Here is a 5751-nt window from a genome sequence, read left to right as displayed (position 1 = left end):
GATGTTTTGCCTTCTTTGCTGCAATATATGTTGGGTTTGTCTCACGACCTTCAGCAGACTTGTGCATGCCATCAGGCATATCACCCTGAAACAAAGCAGAGAGATGACAGGTTTTCCACGTGTATAAACAAAGATGATAACTGTTCTGTCAATTCTATCCAATTTCAAATTAGAAAATAAAGAGTATGTTCAAAATATCAATAGCATAATTTGGCATTGTTCATAATGCGGGGAGCTTCACCACACTACTGGATTACCATGTCAACATAACAAGCATAGATGAAGGGTGTAGGATCGAAAGTATGTCTAGAGGGGGGGGGGTGATTAGACTACTTGACCAAATAAAAATCTAGCCTTTTCCCAATTTTAGTTCTTGGCAGATTTTAGCTATCTTAGCACAAGTCAAGCAATCTCCACATAATTCAAGCAAGCATGCAAAAGAGTATATGAGCAGCGGAAAGTAAAGCATGAAACTTGCAAGAATGTAAAGGGAAGGGTTTGGAGGATTCAAACGCAATTGGAGACACAGATGTTTTTGTCGTGGTTCTGATAGGTGGTGCTATCGTACATCCACGTTGATGGAGACTTCAACCCACGGAGGGTAACGGTTGCGCTAGTTCACAGAGGGCTCCACCCACGAAGGGTCCATGAAGAAGCAACCTTGTCTATTCCATCATGGTCGTCGCCCATGAAGGACTTGCCTCACTAGCGGTAGATCTTCATGAAGTAGGCTATCTCCTTGCCCTTACAAACTCCTTGGTTCAACTCCACAATCTTGTGGGAGGCTCCCAAGTGACACCTAGCCAATCTAGGAGACACCACTCTCCAAGAAGTAACAAATGGTGTGTTGATGATGAACTCCTTGCTCTTGTGCTTCAAATGATAGTCTCCCCAACACTCAACTCTCTCTCACAGGATTTGGATTTGGTGGAAAGAAGATTTGAGTGGAAAGCAACTTGGGGAAGGCTAGAGATCAAGATTCATATGGTTGGAATGGAATATCTTGATCTCAACACAAGTGTAGGTGGTTCTATCTCAGAAAATGTGTATTGGAAGTGTAGGTATGTTCTGATGGCTCTCTCCATGAATGAAGAGTGGGTGGAGGGGTATATATAGCCTCCACACAGAATCTAACCGTTACACACAATTTGCCAAACTCGGTGGGACCGAATGGTTAAAATCGGTCGGAATGATTCAGCAAACCTAGTGACCGTTAGAATTTTCATTGGGACTGAGATGCAACTCGGTAGGAGCGATATGGTTAGGGTTAGGGCATAACGTAATCTCGGTGTGACCGATTACACAAACTCGGTGGGACCGATTTTGGTAATAAGCTAACCAGAGAGTTGGTCAGGTAAACTCGGTGGGACCGATTCGCTCATCTCGGTGAGACCGAAATGTTACAAAAGGGAAACAGAGAGTTTACATTGCAATCTCGGTGGGACCGATCGCTCATCTCGGTAAGACCGAAACGTTATGAAGGGAAACAGAGAGATTACAATCTCATCTCGGTGAGACCGAGATCCCTATCGGTGAAACCGAATTGCTAGGGTTTGTGGCAGTGGCTATGACATTTGAAACTCTATGACGCCGGATAGGAAGAATCGGTGGGGCCGAGTTTGACTTTTGGTTTAGGTCATATGTGGATGTGGGAAGGTAGTTGAGGGTTTTGGAGCATATCACTAAGCACTTTGAGCAAGCAAGCCATTAAGCAACACCTCATCCCTCCTTGATAGTATTGGCCTTTCCTATAGACTCAATGTGATCTTGGATCACTAAAATATAAAATGTAGAGTCTTGATCCTGAAGCTTGAGCCAAACTTTTTGTCCTTAGAATTTTGAGGGATCCACTTTCCTCATCCATGCCATGCCATTCATTGAGCTTTTCCTGAAATATTAATCTTGGAATAATGTTAGCTCAATGAGCTATATGTTGTTAGGAATTACCAAAACCACCCGGGGATAGTTGCACTTTCAATCTCCCCCTTTTTGGTAATTGATGACAACATATAGATCAAAGCTTTGACAAATGATAATAAGAGTGAAAGATATCGTCGCTTTGAGAAGTATGTGAAAAGCAAGAGCTCCCCCTAAATTTGTGCATATCTTAAGATTTGCTTTGGACTGCAAATGCACAATGAGTTAGGATCATGGGTTACTCTTCCATGTCACATACATCTTGGTGGTGCGCTCAAAATGATAAGAATTAAATACATGCACTCATCACCAAGCAAAGTGAATGATCATATAAGGATAAGTAAGATAATATCATCTAACAAGCATAAGTGTAGCTTATGATCAACCACATGATCATCATTGTCTCATAGATAATAGCATAGTATCTCAAGCAATCAAAAGACAAACAAAGTTCAACCACCAAAGAAAGAGAGAATAAAAAGCAACGCTCTCTCTCGAAGCCTATGATCTATACATTTTTCTCCCCCTTTGGCAACAAGTTACCAAAAAGTTCATAGAAAATGCATAGCACTATAACGTCTCTCAGGATTGGTCTTCAGGTGGTGTGTCCGGAGAACTCCAAGGATGAAGGCTTCAGTCAAAGTAGACGGAGCTGATGGGGTAGGTGCTGGAGCTGGTGGCACTGAAGCTGTAGCTGGTGCAGATGAAGTGGCTCTAGTGTCCGGTATAGGCACTGCAGCAGATCTCTGAGCTTGAGGCACTCTGGCAAATGCATCAGTGGTTGTCTTGCCCTTCCTCTCCTGCATGTCATCCTGTAGCTGCTCCACAGCAGACTGAATCTCAGTTACTTTGACATCTAAATCATAGAATTTTTTGCTCCACGATTCTTTCTAGGCTCTCCTGGTTTTGAGTTAGGGTGGCCAACCCCTTCTCAATCCTCAAAGATGATGCTATCAAGTAACCAAGCTGGTCCTTCTTGCTTTTCAAAAAGTACTCGGATGCCTCCTCTTGAGTTGGCATCTTGGCAGCCTTCTCCATCTTTGCCTTCTCCTTCTTTGCTTGTGCTTGCACTGAGGAGGGTTCATCTTCATTCATCACAACTTGGTTGTCCTCGAAGTCAGGATAGATAGGCAAGTGTTCCTTATCCAACAAGTATGTGCCTGTGCCCATCTTCTAGTTTATCAACTCTTGGATCTGTGGGGCATATCCACAACTTCTTTTCTGGTCAGCTGCAGTCCTCTTGATAGTCTCAACTATAAGGCTCATGACCTTGAACTTCTGTGGCACATCAAATATATGTAGCAAGTTAGTTGCATGGCCTCTGATAATTCTGTGATCACCAGACTTGGGCAAAAGAGTGTGCCTTAGGATCCAGTTGATCGTTGGCAGTCCTGACAGAAGAAAATGAACTGACCCAAACTTGAAAGTCTCAAGAGCATCTTCAGGAATCACCTTGTACATCTGTGACATAGAATTGTGATCCATCTTCTTCTTGGCATAGACATCCAAGTCATCTTCACTTTCCTTTGGGGCATTGATCAGATTGGCCCATTCCTCAATAGTTGATATGTATCTCGTACCTTCATACATCGAAACTATTCTGCCATCTGGATAGAAGTGTGCTGTGGAGTAGAATTGCATTATGAGCTCCTCATTCCACTTTGTGAGCTTCTGCCCAACAAACTCTGCAAATCCACAAGCATGGAAGCTGTCAAATACACCAGGATAGTGTTCCTCATTTTCCTTCATGTAGGTCCAGTTGACCCACCTCGTATCACACACTATAGGCTTCTTGTCCAACAAAATTGTCTCATAGAAATCCTGATGTTCCTTTGTGTGGAACCTGTAATCAACAGCAGTCCTTCTCCTGGTAGCATATGGATCTGTCTCTCTCCATTTCCTCAGTCCCGAGTCTCTCCTGATCTTCATGTTCTCAGCCACAGGATGAGCATCATTGTGGTCTGGAATTTTTGGCTTCAATTTTCTCAGAACATGCTCTTCATCTTCTTCTTCTTCAGCAATAGTCTCAGGCACTGGGGCCTTGTTCTTCTCAGCAGCTGGTATGTTTCTGGTATTTCTCTTTGGTGCAGTCTTGGGCTTGGAGGCCGCTTTGGGTGCTTCTTTGGCTTTGATTATGCAGCCCCTGACCTGATAGCATCACCCATAAGCTTATGTGCCTTGGGTGCTGGTGCAGCAACCTCTTCTTCCTCTTCTTCTTCCATCATGGAAGCCTTTCCAATCACTCTAGCTATGGTCTTCTTGACCCTTTCCTTCCTTTTCTTTCCTTTTGCAGCAGGCTCTTTGGGTTGAGATTCCAAAGATGCTTGAGAGGATGCTCTGGCCTTAGACATTGGTTATCTTCCTGCTAGCCTATTGATCTTCATCCCTGGCTTAACTGCAGCTGAGCTGTACTCCTTCTTACCCAATTTCTTCTTTGATGTGGCCTCATCCTCAGTGTCCACATAGTCTTCATCCTCAGACTCTGAAGTTTTCTTCTTGCTTGCTCTAGTGTCAGCCTTTGGAAAATTGCTTGGGGTGCTCCTGCTACCATCATCTGAACTACTAGAGGGACTAGTGCCCTCACTCAGGTGAACCTGCTTCTCTGACCTGTTCTGACTGTCACTCTGGTCAGACATGTTGCAAACACTGATAGCAGACCCTGTGAATAGATATAGATGAGATAGAGTGGATGAGCATCACAAAATGCAGAGGTTTTTGCAAAAGAATGAGTCAAAAACTTAGTTTTAGTTTTCCAGAGAAAGCATTTCGGATCAACCGATTTGCAAACTCGGTGATACCGAAGCAGCTGTTGGAACCTAAACTAGTGAACTCCGTCAGACCGAGTCACAGTTCAGTGGCACCGAGACTGCTAGGGTTTCACAAAGTCCTGAACTCGGTCACACCGATTTGCAATTCTCGGTCAGACCAAAAATTACATGTGCAATGGCCTTGGCCGAATCGGTGGAACCGAGTTCTGCAACCCGGTGGGTCCGATATGGTTTCGGCGGAAACCTAACCCTAAATTTTCGATTCAACTCTAATCTACGGAGTGTTTTGACTGGATAGAAGCGTTTCAATTGTGGTAAGAATCATAATGAACACAATGTGCTAGGAATCGGACGGGGATAGCACTGTGATCGAGTCCATACCCTAGTTCGGCGATGAACTCGCTACGGCGGCAACGGCGGGGAAGAATTCCGTTGACGGCGGCGGAGACCAGCGACAGGAGGCGGCTGGCGACGAGGAGGACGATCCGGAGACCCAGGAGGCAGAGCGAGCTATGCGCGGGCGAAGGGGTTTCGGAGAAATTTCCAAAATTTTGCCCATGAGTATATATATAGCCCAACCCTGTCGGTGTGACCGAGTGGAACAACTCGGTGGCACCGAGATGCATAACTATTGATAGTTACAGCAACTCGGTGTGACCGAAAAGTTCAAATCGGTTGCACTGAGATTGAAAACCTAGATCGACTTAGTGATCTCGGTATGACCGAAATGGAGGAATCGGTCAGACCGAAACACACAAAGAAGTTTTGGAAGTTTAAGTCTATGACGAATCGGGGACTCCGAGTGCTCCTCACACAGAGTGGTTTGAATCTGACTTGATCAAATTGTGTGATGTAGCATGAATAGAGTTTGAGACGAGAAAAGCATAGATAGCTAGAGAGGGTTCTTAGGCATTCTTGTCCATCCACTTGGCAAAAGAAAACCAATCAATCAAAACAACAAGTGGATGTCCTCGAATGAGTAAAATATGCAATCAACATGCTCACACAATAAAATGGCAATTGAAATATGTGGCAAAGCATGCACAACCAATTCTAGCATCTATCA

Source organism: Triticum urartu, chromosome 4A (genome assembly GCF_056163025.1).
Source record: "Triticum urartu cultivar PI428250 chromosome 4A, HENAU_Tu73, whole genome shotgun sequence".
Taxonomy (NCBI): Eukaryota; Viridiplantae; Streptophyta; class Magnoliopsida; order Poales; family Poaceae; genus Triticum; species Triticum urartu.
Note: the sequence above shows the minus strand (reverse complement) of the source record.